The sequence below is a fragment of the Patella vulgata genome, chromosome 4 (genome assembly GCF_932274485.2).
Source record: "Patella vulgata chromosome 4, xgPatVulg1.2, whole genome shotgun sequence".
Classification (NCBI taxonomy): domain Eukaryota; kingdom Metazoa; phylum Mollusca; class Gastropoda; family Patellidae; genus Patella; species Patella vulgata.
Window position 1 is genome coordinate 37,579,791 of NC_065882.2, and position 21,593 is coordinate 37,601,383.

Below are 21,593 nucleotides of genomic sequence, written 5' to 3' on the forward strand. Positions count from 1 at the left end.
TGTCCATATAAACACTTTATTAGCCAGGAAGCAGCTGCTACACTTATATGTTCTTTGGTATTCCTAAGGATTGACTACTGTAACAGCTTGTTAGTAGAAACATCTAGTGCCAATATTTAGAAACATCTAGTGCCAATATTAAAAAAAATCAACTTGTAGAAAATACCGCAGCTCGAATTCTTACCGGATCATCAAAACACTCTCATATTACTCCTGTTCTGAAATCAATCTATTGGCTGCCAATCATCTTCAAACGTCTGTCTTTGACGTAACAGTGTGTGAATGGCTTCGCTCGAATATACTTATCTAACTTTATGCACATACAAGTTCCCTCGAGTAACCTCCGGCCGAACACACATTCATCAGTTTTGTTGCTCAAGGTGGAAATTAATATCATTTGGATACGGATCGTATCATTGAATGCTTATAAACTGCGTAACAATCTTCCAGAGATCATTAAATCATCTCAGACCTTTTCTTCTTTTACATCAAGACTTATCAAGATTAATTAAATTAATTTAATTGTATGCGCAGTGGACATGCTTCTGTACATGGAGTACGTGCGCTATATAAATGTACTTTTTAATATTATTATTAGTATTATTTTTATTCGTCAGGCCGAAGTCAGATCTGCACCCCAGCATCCAAGATGGCGGATGAAATCACCTCTCTTGCACAATTAAAATGAGGTTTAATAGCCAGTTATCCGAAAGAACCTATAATAGCATATTCCTCAAGCAATAGCCAGAGAAATGCCGCTCTGGCCATTGCTGGATTGACTTCTGATACTTACGTTTTTGAGGGAATGTGTCTATTCTTCCCGTTCAATCAAATCGCTCCTAAGTAAAGTCTTTCGTTTAATCTGGGGTCTTCCCTCTTTGGACAGTGAGTTAAGGTATTAAAAACAGTGAAAGTATTGTTCGTCTCCAAACAGTATTGTTTACATTGTACCCATGTTGATAGCCTCGTGTGTCACGCAATTAGTTTTTCTGCGATATTCTGCTATGCACTGGTTAATTGGGCGTAATAAATTTCGTGAATCATGACGTAACGTTATGTTAACATATTTGAAACTCTGTTTAAACCAAAATGATATTGTTACGCAGTTAGGTATTGGTTGTTAATCGGACTATTGACAAATCGTAATTTGGAACGGAAATTTGCTTTTATTACGGCAGTGTTGAGTGGGATTAGGTCTATGCTATTAGGGGAGTATGCTAAAATAGTGACCTTACGCTCATATACAATTTGTTTTTTGTCTTTTTGAAATATGGCTTGATTCGTTTGTCAAGTATAGACAGATGTATATAACTAGTACACTATTTAGTTTTTATGATTTGCTGTTCAAAAATCCATCATACTTCTACTAGCTCATGAGGTTATATTGCCGAATTAATAAAATGTTGACAAATAGTCTTGTAGCTCAGTTTTCGTGATTAGATACTTATTGGATAGATAGATAGATAGCGCTAGATAGATAGACAGATAGATAGAAAGATAGTAATAAGTATTTGTATTTTTTGATGAAAGTATATAATCTGCGTTTATATTTATTTGTTTATTTCTATTTTTATTATGGCTTGCTCTTTTAAGAGATCCATTTTACATTTTTCTGTGTGTAAATAAAGCGGTTTATTTTTCATCATTTTTGTTGAAAATCGTTATTTTTGTACAAAAATGGAAATTATTTACTACTAAACGGATCGAGTGCCACCCATTTTTTTTTTTCTTGATCTGAATACTATAGATCATTGCCTTTTCAGTCAACATTCCAAAAAAATACTTAAACCCGAAGTGGGTGAGATATAGATAGAATAAAACGACATACCTAAATTGAGCTATTTTGGTACCTTGCAGCAATAAGTCCTTATACCAAAAACCGCTCCATAAAAATCCATCAAACTTTCAGAATGTATACTCACTAACCATATCTGCTACGCTATAAAGTTTCATTAATCTACTCGCCGTAGTTAAGTTGTACGAAATAATTGAAAAGTGGCCTGAAAATGATGATTTTTTGGCTTTTTTCGATCTTAAAATTTCAAATTTTTTGCAACGCTCTAAAAATGTTTCGATTGATCTAAAATTGTGGCAGCGAGGTTTGGATGGGTTACCCATCATACATAAAAAAAATGGTGAAAATCGGTCACCCACCATGTGCCGGTCCCTGCATGGTTCTCTCGCAAACGCATTCTTAAATGTTTGACAGCTGTCCCCAAGATACTGTAACTTGGTCCAGTATCTCAATACCAGTTCGTTTCGCCTCAATTCGAATGACATTTCACCTACTTCCTGCAATATACTTTCCCTTTTTGTGCCAAATGAAGCTTTCGTTGCTATCTTTATTACCTGATATTGTAAACTGTCTAGTTTAGCAAAATCTGTTTTATTTGCACTCGCAAAAACGACACAATCATAGTCACATATTGATCTTATCATGGACCTATATATCATTAGCAGGGTCGTTTTATTTGCTCCTTGTGATATGCCCGTCCGGCATCTCATTACGTTCAGAACATTCTGCCCACGTTTAATAATATTTTCAATATGTGGTATAAAAGTCATTTTGCGATCAAAGGTCAACCCTAGAAGCTTTGCCTGATCTTTAAATTCAATTCAGATAATTCAATTCAAGTTTCATAGACGACACTTCTCTGTGATCGCTACAGAAGAGCATGCCTACTGTTTTACTTTCAGATATTCGAAATCCCCAGTCATTAGACCATTTCGACAATTTGTCTAAGGCTTCTTGCATTCTCGTTCTAACTGTACCGTAGTTATTCGCTGCATGTCAGATTGAACTGTCGTCTGCATAAACCACTACGTCAATAAGCTTCTTAATGTAGTTATTAGACTGAAGGTCATTAATCATGATATTTAAAACTGTGGGGCTTATAACAGAACCCTGGGTTGTGTATACTTCGAGTTCGTATTTGTTGCTTACTGAGAGACCTACATTAACTTGTATTTGGCTATCGCTTAGAAAATCCTCAATCCACCCAAACTAAGTCAAATGCCTTGGTCAGGTCGACGAATAATGCACATAGATAATTGTTCCTTTTAGATAGTGAAGTCATGATGTCATGCTGTAACCTTACAATATGATCACCAGTGGAGCGCTGCTGCCTATATCCACTTTGATTTGGACTAATTAATTCATTACTTTCACAGTAATATTTTAGCCTATTATTTACCATAGTCTCAAGTGTTTTACACAGCGTAGAGGTCAAACTTATCGGTCTGTAAGAACCGGTTTCAATTTTATCTTTTAATGATTTAACTGGTTATCGTCGCTGTTTTCCAGCTTGTAGGAACTATTCCTTCTGACCATGATTTATTGAATAATTCTAAAGTAAATTACGTAATGACCCTGATAGTTTTATTAACATGCTATATTTTATTTGATCTTCGCCAGCCGCCGAGTCAATTTTGCCACCTAAACCTTTATGCATTTCCTCTATGATAAAGGGTAAGTTAATTGCTTTATGTTACGCAATGGTTTATTCCAATGAAATTCTGACTTTCGTTTTAAAAATTTGTCACTGTGATTTTTAGCGCTACTGCCACCAGAAAACTTTTTTGCTAAAAGCTCCGCCTTTTCGCTATTTGTCATGGCTGATTGGGATTGATAATTAAGCGTAGGAATATTTCTAGAAAACAAAAATTGCCGCTTATTGCATTTAAAATTTTAGATTTATCATTAGTACTATCACAGAATGCCATCCAGTGCTTTTCTTTTGCCTCTGAAATGACCTGTCTGGCGTTTGCATCGCACTGAGTATATAAAGATTTATTCTCTGCGGACCATTGGCAGAATAGTTATTAAAAGTGAATTTTCCTTGCATTTACGGCTGTTAGATATTCTGGGGACCACTAAGGTTTGGGGGCGCCTTTAGTTTTCCCACCTGTTGTTATGGGGATTGAGGCTTCTGTTACACTAAAGATCGCACGCGAAATATTCTCAGTAAATATATTTATATCATCGTGTCTAACTGCGCTTAGGTCGATTTCTTCACAGTAGTGTTGAAAAAGAGTCCAGTCTGCGTGTTTAAGTTTCCATCTTTGTTTGCACGTGACTGGTTCTTTATTAACGTTTGGGTTTATTTCAGTTAAGACTATTAGATGATCACTACCTAGCGTATTATTTATGACTTTCTACTTACAGTTGAAAGCTATACTGGAAGATGTTAGGGTAAGATCAAGGTGGGTTGCATCCAGTTTGTTGCCAGTATCGATATATGTTGGTTCAGTAGGACGTTAAACCCCATTTCATTTCATTATATGTTGGAATTTTCAATAAAATTATTCAGTTTATCTCCAGCATGATTATTAAGAGGGGAGCCCCAGGTGGGGTGGTTACCGTTAAAATCTCCACATATAATAATATCTTTAGTTAAAATCTTTAGTTAAAACCTCCACATATAATAATATCTTTAGTTAAAACCTCCACATATAATAATATCTTTAGGGTTTTTTTTTGATCATATATTTTTTGATACGCTTCTTCCTCAATGATTTTACACTGATTATAAATGTTAACTACGGTGTACCCAGTAAGTTTTGGGTGCTTCTGCTTTGGACCTAATTTTGTGTCGTGTGTTTGGGGATTGGCCTCCCTTTTTTCATAAATTGACTGATCTATTAAAAAACCTGGCAATTACCCTCAATTTCGGGACTTTCCGGTACTCTAATTTTGGTAAGGTTATAGGATGTCATTCCATATATCCAACACTACCAGAAACCATAAAAAAAAATTATTGTATTTTTAGGGGTTGGCACCCTTTTTTCAGCAATTGACTGATCTAAATAGATGTGATGCAATCATTCTAAATAAAGCTACGGCGATAGTTTGCTAATTGACGCCAAAAACACTTACAATAAATTTTGCGATATTCCAAATAGAATTTCGGAAAACGCTAGAAAGGTTAAATGATTTCATAATAAATAAATACATACACATCTAAATATATTATATGAAGTGGGGTTTTATAATTGCATTCCAGCTTTATAGTGGTACGTGATTTATATATACAATTTAAATCCTATTAACGATACGTATTTTTGTAATGATAATACTGATGATAAATATGTCAACACAAATCTTTTTTTTATTCTTTACAACAATAACGAAACACGCACCAACTCCAGACTGCCGGTATAGCCTTAATGAATGTATGGTAGAAAGACATCTTGACCCACAATTCCATACATGTTTAGATTGAGCAAGGCCCCTTACAGACCTTGTGAAAAAACACTCTGGGATATATAGGTATAGGAACACAACTCTATTGACCCATTTCGTAATCATTTTTGTCGATTAGATTAGAATTTACGACAAGGAGGTTGAATTTGAATTTTCTGCTAGGTTTGGTGAATATCATTTTGGGAGCGGAAGAATCAGACGTCCACTGGGAAAATTTCTTTGGTATAGTATGTCCACTACAACATCACTAGGTGTTGTGCACGAAGGCCCAGGACAGTCCCGGTAAATTTCCTCTTGGGTGGACTAGCGAACATACAAATGTACAAGTGTGAATAATTACAGCTATCGTGCTTAGACCCCTAATTTTTTTTTTACAGGCAAATTATATTAAAGATTTTTACAGCAAATAGAACACACTTTGAATTATTAGAATTGATTGATTTATTTTCTTACTTTAGCTGATTTATTTTCTTACTTTAGCTGTAAGAAAGTGAGAGTATTAAAAGAGGCTGAAAAAGATGACTCTAACAAGGAATCTATTGAGCCGACCCAAACTGCAGATGGCCCACCTGATGATGTACAGGCGTATTTCGGACACCCCTTAACCTTGGCTACAGACGTGGTACACGGGGATGGAAACTCAAAAGCGTCCGGTGCTGCTCTGTTACACGAATATATTAATCTTCCAGCAATAGACCATCATGAAAAAACACCAGAATCTTTGCAGTGCTCCAGGTAATAGAAATCTTTGATTAACTTGTTATATTTGTTTTAGACAAAGGTTTGCTCTTCAGAATTGTGTTTATATTTCAGTTTTCTTTGTTTATCAAGTTTGGAATATCAGATGAGTTCTTATAATGGTACAAAACATTTCGGTCTCCCCCTCCCCATTGCTAAAAACCATTACACGCATTTCCGCTTTTATTTTTAGTTTATATTGTTTTAAAAATTGTTTCATATTTTTAGAAATGAAACTACATGTTTTGGACAAATACATCCCCCTTTGAATTGGCGGGCTTTTTGGTAAATAAAAAGACCACTGTTTGTCCAATTGACACGGAATCAGTCCTAAATATGCGCCTGTACCGGAAGTAGCGTTATTACAACATGACATTTATTGATAGATATTAATTTACATGAGCTGAACTTATATTTCTGGATACAACTCGTCCATGTAATTAGAATTTGTAATTTTGTCGGTGTTTTCCCGAAATTTTGATTTCATGGTTAAACAATATCATTCAAAATTCAAAAAAAAATCTCAAGATGGCGACCGTGAGTAGTCGAGTGACAGAGCAGTCTAGATAGATATCTGTATGTTGTAGTGCAAACTGTAAAGTAACGAAACTCAATAGTTTAAAATGTATCGTATTGGAAGTATAATGTGATCTTAGCAAAATAACCCATCTTTATTCACAAATGATGCTTAAAGTCGTTAAAATAGTATGACCACAAGGCGGGCTTCTCAACAAGTATATGAAAGTGACGTATATATGCTAAAAATAACTTATATTTTAAACCTCGCCCAGATCTTTTAATTCATAATCTTGAAGCCGTTTGGATTGAGTTGCATCTAAAGAATTGCAAATTTCTTATTGGTTCCTTTCATCGGAAACCTACTGCAAACGTCGATTATTGGAACTTAACAGAAGAGAGTTTCGCGACTGCAATAGACCCCATATCTTTTTATTCTCGGTGATTTTAATTAGGATTTTTTGTCAAATAAAAACAGTAAATTAAAAGATCTTATTTACGTATTTGACCTTCAACAAATTATAAAATAACCGACACGTGTATCGGAGACCTCTTGCAGCCTCATTGTTCTAATAGTCTTGAATTGTTCTCACCTCGTAAACAGTGTAGACGTTTTAGAATCTTGTATAAGTGATCATAGTCCCATTGTTGTAAATTTTAACCTAACGAAAAACAACGTTTATTCCTTTACTCGTACAATATGGAAATACTCAGATACTAATATAATACGCTTCGAACATTACCTACGCGAATATGATTGGGAAGAATTATTTCAAAATGAATAACACTTTACTTGTGTAAAGCTATACCTAGAATGGAGTATTATTAACACCATAGATAATGCAATCTAGACACTTGCGTTGGTGTTGTGTGAGCATACACACTCACAGTGTCTTTCGTACGGTATTCCTTATATGGTGTTTTGTCCATGAAACTACACCCCAACCCCTGCTAGGTTTACACTGTAACTAGGGAAAGCATCCTTCAAATGATGTAACATTACACTAGTTTGAAGGTAAACAGCTCATTACACTTATCTTAACTCCTCTTAATTTACACTGGATGAGGTGTAGGTTTACACTTTTTATATGTTAAAATAACACACAACATGGAGTAGAACATTACACTTTTTATGGGGTAATAAAGAAGACACATTTGGTAGGTCTATACTATCACCTCACTTCAATAGGTGCTTTTCAAACCCCAAAAACCCTATATATGGCGGAATGCTTAAACCCTTCTTTCCTGACATCCAATGAGGTTTAATATGCACTTTACACAAAATAAGTTTGTTGTACAGTAACACCTAAATAAGGTTTAACAAAAAAAGTAATCAGATCTATGAAAACCTATAATGATCCACACTGATAAAATCATATAGAAATGAAATGAAATGAAATGGGGTTTAACGTCCTACAAAAAAAAAAATAATCATATAGAAGTCCTGATCTAAGTATCTATATAAAGAAACAAAAAGGATTATATAAGATACGGAAAATAGTTTATTATAAATTTGCTTTTGATAATACAAGTTATTAGAAATAATACTGACATATCTACTGATATCAATTTAATGAAAATTTTGAAGCAATACATTTAAGTTTCGTTGAAGAAATCCAGTAGTCATAGTAAATGGGAGGAGGATATACAGAATAATAAAAAAGTTGAAAACATAGTAATATAGTACTATTCATAAGGGTCATATATTCTGCAAGAGACTACAAAATCTTTAAATGTTATTATAAAGATTACAAATCAATGTATAAGCAAATGATTTCTACATATTATCTAAAGTATACAGGTAAAACATTTTGACATCAATGGGGACTAATAAAATTAGGACTTTTACTGCCTTACCTAAATACCCCAATAAAGCAGCTATGTCTCAACAGCAGCCTATTTTAAAGGAACACTTAGATGTAGGATCTATGATTCTTCAAAAAAAAATCTGATCTCTATCCAGACAGATAATATATCTCTGGAACAAAAAGACAGATTGCTTCACACAAATTTGAAAATTAATAGAGTTAATCTTCAAACAGTCCTAATTATTCGCATAAACCAAATCTGTCAATTCTGGAATGAAGTTACAGTTCGATATGTGCCAATATCGAAAAGATCCAAGATCTTTTGGACATCATTGTATAGCTATATTTCAAGTTTTGTCAAAATTGGATAAAAATTGTGACCCTATGTGAACTGACATGGTATCAAAATCGGCTGTAAAACTGCAGCCTTTATCGCGTTAACAATGTTTTGGGAAGGGGTGATAACATAGGAATGACAAGTTGCATAACTCTGAAAATTGATATGGTTCATCCTCTCATTACCCAAAAGCTTCACATAAAAAAATATGTTAAAACCGTAGCCCAAATTGTGTCAAAGGGTCAATTGTTCACCTACAGACATGGGGGACAACATGATACACCCACACATAAATATGAGCATACAAAACATATTAAACCATTTTACAAATCCATCTTTGTTGCATTACTTCGATTCAAAATACCAATACCTGATAAAAAGTAAGAATGTATAAAAAATGTAACGAATTATGAAATATAAGACTTTAAAAAATTCCTTAAAATCTTCTCATATATAAATCAATTATATGCAAAACATTTCTTCATCATTGGCCAAATAGTTTCAAACAAAATTTAGGATGCTATCCTTGCCTTACATCAGCATACAACAAAAACACAGAAACTGTTGAATACTCTACATCAATCATATATTAACAAAATAATTTAAGGGAGCCTCATATCTTCAAATGTACTTGGAGTACATTTTAGTTTAGACACATTCTAAAGGTTACCAGAAAAACTTTATAAACCGTTTAAATAATTGAAGTGATTATCCTTTCCATAAGTATAAAATGATCCCGAATGTCAATGTTGTCTCCAACAGTTAAATTTCCAAGTTAGTGATTTCTGACGTTATTCAACATGCAATGGGGCAAAAAGAAATACGTCCGTGGATTAAAACCTCAGTCTAAGACAAATATTAAAATTATATAGTGAACATCAATACAGTTACTGTACATGACAAAATTTAAAGAGGGTACAACATAACATGTTGTAAATGCTGTTAAATAGAGGGACTATAAAGTCTTTTAGTATACAGTTGATTGGCAGACAGCACTTATCAGAACAGTTATTAGTACGTCTGGTTTCTCGCTCTCAACAAGGAAAGTAGAACTATCGTGCAGCCATTTTATCTGCCCACATAAACCACGCCTTTAACATTCTGGGCAACTTGCTCATGGGGATGCCAACCACTTGCTGATATATTTCCCCTCCAAATTCAACAAAGATGTTATCAATTAAAAAATCCAACATCTGAATTATCTTGATGGCCGTGAATTTGTTTTCACATCACAGCACATGTAATTGCACACAGAATTACGATGCTGAACTAATAATATGTATATTCTTTAAGTGGCATTTAGCGATCGGGGAACACATTAACAGAACACAGTTTATATGGGATACTTGTGCTTGATAACGATAAGAGGATACTTGTCGAAACGTCGTGCTTTTAGAATAAACCAGTGATTGTATCCCATAAAAACTGTGTTCTGTTAATAATATGTAAATAACTGTACACCTTTGCTTGCTGATCTGTTTCTCTATTCGTACGAAGCCGATTACATACAGACGCTCGTAAAAACTAATAAACGATCAGTCAGACTTTTTAATTTCACTTATCGATATATCGATGACGTTTTATCACTTAATAATCCTAATTTTAGTGATTATGTAGAATTCATATATCCTGATGAGCTCGAAATTAAAAACACCACTGAGAGTGACAATTACGCTTCCTACTTGGATCTGCGTCTCCATTTTGACAATTGCCATAAACTGAGTGTTAAATTGTACGCTACACGTGATGACTTTGACTTTCCGATTGTTAACTTTCCATTTATTAGTAGTAACATTCCAATATACCAGCTTATGGAGTGTTTGTGTCTCAGCTAATTCGTTACGCGAGAGCTTGTTCCTTATATTCTGATTTTTTAAGTAGATCGAGGCATTTGTCATCTAAGCTTCAACTACAAGGATACTTGCGCACTAAACTTATTAAAACCTTTAAAAAGTTTTATGGCCGTCATATTGATTTGATTGGTAAATATAACGTATCTCTCGCGGCTATTATTCTAGATATATTTAATTGACACGTATACTATTACTATCTCCCTGATAATGTCTACTACATCGTTAACACAGTTCATCGCGTGCATTTTGCATACCGATAGTTCATTGGCCAATCACGCTATTTTACAGACATTTCGCCTAATAGTTTGGATGCAGCTATGGCGGGTGTGGCGCCAGGCAGGGTAAGCTTACTCTTCCTGACACCTGTTACCACTGTTTGTCGTGTATTTTGTACACGAGGAGCAGTCCATTTGCTGATTACACTATTTTGCTTTAATACACTATTTTGCCTATAACGTTTTTTAGGACTTCGAATTCTGTCTTATGGTTTGGATTGTTCGTACTTGGTTTTATTTTATTTATATCATAATACTAATGAAACACTAGATGTCAATCATAGAAATAATTGTAATATCACCAACAACAATATCACCATTATTGATCACACATAATTTCTTTCAAAAAGGTCTCACTTAAAATTTGACACAATTTTTAACCTCCTTTGAAATGTTTATCACATGAGCTTGAAATAGTATTTATCAAAGGCATTTTTTCTGAATTTTGTCCCACACATTTATAATTTTTGATGGTGGTGTTTTCTTGGATGTTATGTTCATTAAACAGTACTGAAGATAAAGAAAAAAATTCACACATTTTTTCGGGTGTTCAATGTTAAATACTTTATACGACACAAAGAGGCTGTAAACTCTTCTGTATTCAGAAGAATATTTCCCTCGACTATGAGATAAAACAAACTGGATTCTTGTATAGTACCCACACTAGCAATATGTGGATTGGGTGGACCTTCGATTATATCAGCTGTGGATGCTGTGTTCTGAAAAATAAAAACATACAAAGGAGTCCCACTTTATGCAAAAATAGAACAATTAAAGGACTTTTAAGATCTTAAGTGTACAAAAAATAGTCTCTGTAGCTAATTATATGTGCAACTGTCACTTCAAATTACGTGCTGGCTCGCTAACATGAAGGTAGGGGGTGTTCGATCCCTGAATTGGCAAATAAAGTTCATCAGGATTCCCCTTGTCAGTGGTGCAGGACAGAGAGCCTAGCAAGGGACAACGTATAGTTTCTACGAAAACAGAGGTTCCGTGCACACATTGGGGGGCGCATGTAAAAGATCCTTTGACAGTTGGAATTTGATATAACAGTAGTTCGTAGTGCTGCTGTCCGGGCAAAATTCCCTCATCGCACACTGTATGCTCATCTTCATTAACCCAGTCAGAGAAGGACAGCAAGATGTTAAACCTCATTTCAGTTCATTTCATCTTCAAACTACATGCAATAAACTAAACTGACTTTTGACGTGCAATTTTTGACGTGCAATCATCATGGTGATTAAACGTACATTTTAATTTCTTTGTGTGAATGATGTGAGGAGGGTTTTTTTTGTTTCTTTTTTTTTGGGGGGGGGGGGGGCAGACACTTAACCTAAGTGCAGCTCTAACCACTACCATCACAAAGGGTATAAAGTTGGGTCCTGATTCTTAACATTTACATGAACAAAACTAATATTCATTGCATGTTAAGCAGCACCCCTCTACAAGTATGTTCCCTTACAACAACCATTCCACATGTACAACTAGATATTATCACATCCTGCAACTACATCTAATGCTAAAATAGTTATACACAATACTGATACTTACTGGATACTCTACAAATGCTAAACTTCTATCTTAATCTAAAAATTCTTGGAATATTCTTTATCATTATTCAGTTTAATATATAGTCAGCAAGTTTTTTAAAAAAAAAGTTATCAAATATTCTGACTTTTTCTTACTTTGTTCTGCAAAGTACAATGTAGCCAAGGCATGTACGTGGATATTTTCCAGCAGTTCCTTTACTGGTCTTGTTTCACTAGGCATAAGTCTCTTAAATTCATTGTGAAGTTCAGATTGGATTTTCAATCCAGGAAAATTAGTTAATAGAGTATGAATGGGAGTACCTGAAATTACTTCTGTCCAGCGAGTACCAAATGTTTTGTGCAGTAAATTAGAAATAAGGTTTACGTCTTTATGGTATATTTTATCGTCTGCAAATCCGTGATCATTCATTTTCTTCCAAATCTGGTGTAGCCCAATTGGCCACACCTTTTATTTACAGTTTTGTTAATGTTGCAACACTTATTGACACACTATGGTTTGACTTTTTTTTTCAAATCTGCACTTCTGGACTTTTTATGTTTCGATGAGCATTTTTTTAATTTATTGATTTTGCACTGTTTCAAGCCATCATATCTACTTCCTATTGGTTCCTTGAGACTTGGTAATTGTCTTACCAAGTTTTTGCTGAACGGCTAAATATGTTCGGCTTTTGGATATAATGTATTTGCAAATATGTGATCTTGTATGTTTTGTATTAGTTGATTTTTGCATCACCAATTTAAAGATTCTTTGTTTTTTATCGCTTGCTGAAGAGCCATAAAAAATGTAGGCCTACTTGTTTCCAATGTTTTGTCAGGCAATGATGCATCCACAGGGGCATTAACACTGGCTCCTTCTGGAAAAGGATTGCTTTCACAACTTTTTAACAAAGCTAATTCACAATTATCTTGTGAAACTGACAATATTACCCGTAATCTTGAATTGCTTTCAAGATAATTCACATCATCTATGTCAATGAATGAATCCCATTCTTTATTGAAATACTGTGTAAGTATTTTCTTTTCTGGAGCAATACTAAATGCTTCCATAATATTTACATCTAATGTTTCTGCTTCTGTTAACTGTATTATCTTGGTAGAAATGTCATTTTGTACCCAAAAAGTTTTCTTAGGACTGATTATACCTGTCAACATAAAAAGTAGAACCTATAACTGTCTATTCCTCTCTAAAGTGTGCCTTAAAATATGCCTGTGATTTCTTTATTGCTGAATGAATGTTCCTTACATATAAAGTACTTAAAAGTACACAAAAAACTAGAATGCTTTTCAGTAACTTTCTACTATTTAACATGACTCTAAAGAAATAAACCAGATTTCACTCTTATCTCTATTTTCAACCTAGCCTAGAGCATTGATAAGAGTAAGTTTCCATTTTAGAGTAAATCACCAATGTTTAGACAGTTTGCAGTTTGCACAGTCATTAGAACACAGCGGCTAGTACAATGGGACTTCCAGTGTCAAGAAGAAAGTTAATGGGATGAATTTCAAGGTCTGTATACTAACAAGCCAACAGTGAGGCTGATGACCCTCTCCCCCGGGCATAAATCCCAAAATAAATGATGACACGTAGTCGTTTCACTTGATTGGACATTCATCTTTTTCTTAAGAATCAATCAAACTTCTCATCAAAACTTAGTAACAGACTAAGCAGAAAATGTGCATGATTTGACATGGAACTATAAACCGGGAAGAAAATGTACCACAGATTGTGCAAACATTTTCTAAAGATATGTTTATATTTTATCAAAACAAACAAACATGCGAAATGTGCGCAACCATCTTGGAAAGGGAAATAACTCTAAGCCAATCGTTGCTATGGGATACTATCAAAACACAAGTTACGCTAACTTTGGTGTTAAGTTAAGACCTACTTTAAAATTTGCAATGGATTATCAAACATAAACTACTTTCTGATGTTCTTTGACAATAAATTACACATCATCAGCGAATTCACCGGCCCCATTTTATTACCTTTATTACTCTTGAGGATATCACTGTTCTGCAACCGGTGACTTCGTCTTTCTCCATCACTTCCATTTCTACGTTGGCAGAAAATGTCAGGTCTTCAGTGGCGGGAATACGCGATGCATGTTGTTTGCCGTAGCGTATTATTAGTTTTACGATTATTATTATAACTTACAAAACACGCAATTTTATACACATTATGTAGGCCTATATAGTGATTTAATTATGAAAATATTTTGGTATTTCGATTCTCGATCTGTAGGCTGAACAACTGCAGACTGAGATAGGCGTGGCTTAGGCCTACTCACAGGACCAACACCAAATGGAGAAATACTTGAAGTGGTTGATATGGAGTTGATTGATAACGATAGCCTGCCGCTGAAACCATCTATATATAAAGCATGTCAAAATAAGTGGCTGCAGATAGGCTTAGCATGTTCGACTTTTTGAAGAATTATTGCCCAAGAGAATACCCTTAGGCCTATTGAGTTATTGGCCCGCAAGCGAATTGTTAAAATAAAATTGACCATATATATACTATTCAAAAAAAGTAGGGGATATTTGATTTTGGGGGCATAATACTAAAATATGCAAATGACTACGAAAAAAGTCACTATAGAACCTAACAGAAGAAACATTTCCAGTTACATGTGACGCCCAAACGCACCAATAGCTACCGCATGGAATGCAGCTGATGCTTGGGATCATCATGGGGGTCCAACCCAAGATTTGCACGACTCTGACTTTGAATGTTACAGTCATTGTGGCATTGAATTCCAGGGTGGAAACATCAGTTTAATTGTTTTAGTGACCAGAAAACAAATTTTGATATGCGTCGGCTTACCCAAAATGAAAGGTTACGTGCCCTTGGCATGCTACAGATCGGCACAACACAGGCGGTTGTGGCGCGGACGATGAATGTTTCTCAGTCTGTCATAAGCAGGCTATGGTCCAGATACCGTGATACACAATCTGTACAGGACAGACCACGCTCAGGTCGACCAAGGGCGACAACTCAAGCCCAGGATCGATTTATCCGTACCTTGGCCTTGAGAAATCGTGTCATCACAGCAAATCAGATCAGCGCTCGTCTTCAAACAGACACTGGTGTGAGAGTGAGTGGCCAGACGATTCGGAATCGACTGCATAGGGGTCACCTTCGCGCCCGACGTCCTCGCGTGATCCCTTGTTTGAGAGATCATCACATTCAGGCAAGACGTCGTTGGTGTAGGGATCGTCAACACTGGGATAATCGACGCTGGAGCAATGTGATGTTTTCAGATGAGTCAAGGTTCACTGTTGATTTTTTGGACAGACGTAGGAGGGTGTGGCGTCGTCGAAACGAGCGCTTCCAAGACGTTAACGTCATCAGACATGATCGATTTGGGGGTGGTTCTGTTATGGTGTGGGGAGGCATCACTGTTGCTGGAAGAACGGCTTTACATGTTGTTGCAGGGCGTGTTACAGGCCAGTACTACCGGGACAACATCTTGGCAGTCCATGTTGTGCCGTTCGCACGACGTCATGGCCGCCGTTTCATCTTCCAGGATGACAACGCAAGATGTCACAGGGCCAGGATCGTTACAGGTTACCTCCAACAACAGAACATCACCACATTACCTTGGCCAGCACTGAGTCCCGACCCCTCCCCCATCGAGCATGTCTGGGACATGCTTGGACAGAGGTTACGTCAACGTCAACAAAGTCCATGCCAACGTCCAAGAACTTGCTGCTGCGTTGCAACAGGAATGGGACAATCTGGACCAAAATGACCTTAGACGTCTCATTAGGAGTATGCCACGTCGGATCAATGCTTGTTTGGCAAACAGAGGAGGATTTACCCATTACTGACTTGGTTGTGATGCTGTGGTAACTTTGCTGTTTGACCCCGGGTATCATTTTACCCTTATAATGGTCAGTCTGTGCCTTACTTAGTCTAACGATCATTTGGAATAAATCGATGAATGTGAACTTCATTTCATTTTGTCATTTGTTTCTTCGTCAGTTTCATTAGGTGACTTTAATAACACTTAAAAATCAAATATCCCCTACTTTTTTTGAATAGTATATGTTAGTCCCGGAGTGACCCGCTTTGTGTCTTATTTTTCAGCTACACCGAGCTAACGAAAGGGGCGTTAGATCCAATTTAATCCTAGGCCATATGTAGTGTGTTAGAAAGTAAATTTCTGACATTAGCCTCGCCTAGGCCTACGGGGGTGGGTGGAGGATTTTCGTGCCATCCGAACTACTAGACATAGGTCCTTGTCAAGCCTTCCGTCCTACCCACATAACAATATGATGTTAAATTTACGTTACATTTACGTAAAAATAGTCAGTCAGTTTACCATCATTTTGCTCATCTTTTTAACGATAATTTTACGTCAGGAAATGACGTTAATCTAACGTAAAGTTTACGTCATTTTCTGACGTAAATCTAACGTAATCTAACGTTTTTCTCACACTGCTTAAGACCCCTACGTGCAAATGAATTATTGAAATAAAACTAAACCACATGTTAGTCCCAAAATGACCTAGTGTGATTCGAGTGGAATTTAATCCCCATTCTCTCTATATTTATCAATAACCATTCAGAATTCTAAATGTAATTGCATCCAAATGCAAAAAAAAACCCCAGCACAACTTACATAATTATTAAACAAAATATACTACAAGTATCTATACTTTATTCAAAAAATAAATATATAATGTAATAAAATACAAAAGCAGACATTTAAATTGTAACAGTTTATCCACAGCATTAAGTTGGTGACAATTTAGGAAACATCTCTTTTAGAAAAACTTTTAAAATGTGGAAATACGCCCACACAGTCAGAAGTATATCAGAAAGGAAAACTGTGACGTTGACCAGTTTTGATAAAAAAAAAAACCAAAACAACAAAACTACAGCCTCTATCACGTTTGCTAAAGGTTTTCAAACTAGGTGGGATAATACGGGTAAGTATATTTGTGGAATACTGAATATCTGTGCTTCACACAAACTTTAAAATAAATGCGAAAAACTTATAGGGCAGTGTTCACAGGTTTTGCAGCAAAGCGTGGGGGGGGGGGGCAAAATTTGAAAAAGATACATTCTGTAAGATTTAGATAAAGAGCTGACCATTCTTGCTATAAAAGCTCAAAATAAATAAAATAAAATGAAAATTTCATTCAAATTACTTCATTCTCAGCCAAGTTATCACAGTTTGTAGTTTCGACACGATGTGTGCATTGTGGTAACAAGAACACGGGTATATTCGAGGCTTGGCCTCACTTTCCCATTTTTCAATTAAATTTTTAAATGGAGAGCCGTTTTAATCTAGTTAAAATCTTGAGTATCCAATGCCTTCATATTGCATACTTTTACACAATTTGCGTACAAAGAGCGACCATTTTCTCAGGCAGTTTCATTTCGATTTTTTCCGAAATTCGAATTTAACCCTCATTATGCGATTTTTCGAACAATCAGGAGCCATAATCCAGGAAGTTACGTTCGGATATGCGCGATTATCAAAAGGAAATGAAATGAAATGGAGTTTAACGTCCTACTGTTCTGCTCCTAACCTGGGCTAATTAAGACGGGCATACGCCATACAGTATGCTATGAGGGAAGTTTTGACAGGGCAGCGGCGCTACAGCCTACTCCAAACGACTAGACAGCTGTCCTTACTGACAAGGGGAAACCACGCTTGAAAATCTGGTAGAACTTTCTCGGCCAATGCAGGGATCGAACACCCGACCTCCAGGCTAGCGAGCCAGCGCCTTACCCACTTAGCCACGTGGAACAAAGATCTTAGTGTGTAATGGTGATATATTCACATTTATTTTTAAACCGGATAAAAATTATCACCTCTACAGGGACCACAAGCTAAAAACGTGATTTTTCGTACAATCTGGGGCCATAATTTAGGAAGTTACGATCCGATATGCGCGAATATCAAAAGGAAACAAGATCTCTGGGTTATAAACATGTATTTCAGGGTTCATCAAAATCAAACCATAATTGTGGCCTCTACAATCAGGGGCCATAACTCAGGAATTTACCTTCCGATATGCCCGAATATCGACAGGATCAAATATGTTTGGGTTATAAACCAGCATTTCAAGTTTCATCAAATTCAGATCAAAATTGTGACCTCGAGAGGGTCCACAACTTTGATATACCAGATGTTTAGTCTTACTGTGTACGAGGGGTGGCCATTTTGTCCGACAATTGTCGTCCAATTTTCACCAAATTCGAACTCAACCAAAATTACGTTGTAACCGTGATATATTTAAAAAAATTTTTAAAAACCGGATAAAAATTGTGACCTCTCGAGGGACTTGAAGCTAAAAAACCAATTTCGTACAATCAGGGGCCATAATTTAGGAAGTTACGGTCCAATATGCGCGAATATCGAAAGGAACTGAGATCTTTGGGTTATAAACTTACAAGTTTCAACAAAATCGGATAAAAATTGTGACCTCTATAGGGTCCACAAGCTAAAAACGTGATTTTTCGTACAATCAGGGATCATAATCTATGAAGTTACAGTCCAGTACATGCCAATATCGAAATGAACCAAGATCGTAGGGAGATAAACCTATATTTCAAGTTTCGTTGAAATCGGATAAAACTTGTGACCTGTAGAGTGTCCAAAAACAAATTGTGGACGGATGGATGGACAAACGGGGGTGACGGCATAATACGTCCAAATGAAAATGTGGGCGTATAATAAAACAACGCAGTATAGGATGATTGATTAATTGAACTGAAAGCTAAGAGTAGACATCTCACGAGAGGCGTGAACTTACGAGAAATGGAAACGTGCCAATTTTGACTTATGTTGAAGAAAAGATTCTATTTTGATGACATATTCTCGGGTTGATGATCAAATTTTGAAGGAGGAGGGGTGTGTATGTTTTTAAATAAAGAAATAAACAAGCTAAGAAACGTTGACAAATATTTCGATTGGAATAGTATAACTTGAAGTAGTTTTGAGACATAATTTTATTAGAGACGTCATTTTTTTTTACCTTTATCCGTATGTATAATTTGAAGCGCAGTACAAGGCGAAGGTCGGACTTCAGCGGAAAAAGGTACCGACTTATAGCCCGAAAAATATGGAAACTCTGGACTGGAAAGATGTGAAAAGCTAAATATCGATAAGGTTCGTCCTCTCGTGATCGCAATGTTTCACATCCAGTTTGAAAAGAATCTGTTAGCAACTACAGCCGTTATCGCATTCACAAGACAATTGTGAAAGTCTCAGAATGTCGATTATTGATCAAGTTCAGCCTTTCATGATCATGACTCTTCACAACCAGTTTGAAAAGATTCTGTAAAAAAAACTGTCATCTTCACAATCATAAACTAATTTAGACAAACAGTCAGAGCAACGATATACATGTAATACCCCAACATTGAAAATAGGGTATATACTTAATTACACCAATATTACATGTGTAATAGAATTCGTTAAACACATTACAAATATAATTTGTAAGGGATTCAAAAGGTTACCGTTTACTGGCTGCAGTAGATGTTCAACTCATTGATACATGTACAACTCATTTTAAGCCAAATAGCTGTTATATGATACTGTGACACGGTGACAGGATATCTGCTCGAGGCAAACTATTCATAATTAACTGACTCTCACAAGATCAGACGGAAAATATTTTAGGCCTACTGCTTGTAAAGTAAAGCTTTGGCCTACATTCTGGTGAATTTTGTGCTACCATAGATGCATATATCAGTTCGGTACATAATTAAACAGTCTTTATTTCTTTGCCATCTGGGCCTTTTCGTATAAATGTGCGTTCAATCATGAGGAGTGTTATTGAGTTCAGTGGCATGGTTTCAAATCCCCAAGTCGGTATATGACAAGTAGTTGTGTATGATAAGAAGTAGTGTCATCTAGCTTCCATATACAAAGCCTGTATCAACCTTTTTATAACTTCCTCGACATGACTGCCACCAATGGTGCTCAGATATAGGATCTGTAAAAAACCAAGAAAAAAATAAAATAAAAGCAACTTATAGAAACATTATAAGGTAGAAATACCAAGTAACACTTGGGTGGTAGTCGACTCTGATGACATGACCTATTTCTAATATTTGGTCTGTCCTTCTTTGGCTTTTATCAAGGCATCCACGCATCGTGTCATTCCCTGAATCAGACTCTCGCAGGCAGAATGAAACCAGACCTTGATTATGCGGGCTATCAAGTCCACTTTATTCGTTGTGGGGCAGTAATGTATTTCGTCCTTAAATGTGAGCCATAACGTTTCGATTGGGGACATGTCGGGTGAATTGCCCGGCCAATCAAGAGCCTTAATCTTCTTTTTCTGGAACCAGGCCTTCGAGCATTTCGCGATGTGACAAGGACATCATACAGCCGTTATGACATCACACACGTTCAATGTCGTCATCGTCATTCGATTGTCTCGTGGTCATGTCATCAGAGTCGACTACCAACAAATATAACTAGCACTTTAATATATTTGTTGGGTTCGGATGAGTTGTCTTGTATCTCGACCCATGTTTTAAAGTTTGGATAAGTTGTCTTTTATCTTGGGATGAGTTGTCTTATAGTGTGACGAGTTATCTTACAATGAGTTGTCTTTGGGATGAGTTGTCTCTATCAATGAATTTGCAAACAGTACAACAAAAAAAAAAAAAACACCAAAAAACTGAAACACCCCTATAAATGTTTCGAAAATGCTTGTTATATTATAATTAGCATAACCTGTTACCTGTATTTTAGAAGCATAAAAAGGCACTTACCTTCAACTTTACTTAGCTGAACTTCAAATCACGTGTGAAATAACTTTATTTAACGCTAAATCATAGCATCGTTTCTTCTACGGGTAATTACGAACACACAAAAATATATTTAATAAATAATTCAAGCGATGTAGATAAATAACAACAATAAACGTAACCTATTTAAAAATAAATGTTATGTCAATAGAAATAATATAATATATACCGATCTATAATAAACCTTTAATTGTGTAAAAATCGTGACCTTGACCTTGTCAGGCTCTGTGAATGTATCTTGCTTCTAGATAAGAGAAATGACAGCTCTACAACAGGCCTGCATATTTCTGATAATGATTATATTCATATAATTCTGTTTCTATACGCTCTATCATATTTTATATGGGGGTTACATGACTACGTAATATTGTTCAAATAATAATCAGATCGGGGAATTTAAATTTTCAGAGAGAGGTGTTTTATCGAGACAATAAAAATGTAGATTTATATCAGCTAACAGGATAATTATTATCTACCGGTGGTAGGTTAATAAAAATGGAACTTGTCTTAGCCATACCACACTTTTCG

General features: G+C 35.7%; 1 long non-coding RNA gene across 1 annotated transcript in view; it reads left to right on the forward strand.

The window, feature by feature from the left end:
• The window catches only part of LOC126818853 (uncharacterized), a 66,735-nt gene that overhangs the window by 19,134 nt on the left and 26,008 nt on the right, over positions 1–21,593 (forward strand). The window contains exon 2 of the long non-coding RNA XR_007679369.2: positions 5,684–5,938. This is a non-coding gene — a long non-coding RNA (uncharacterized LOC126818853). The remainder of the gene's footprint in view (positions 1–5,683; positions 5,939–21,593) is intronic.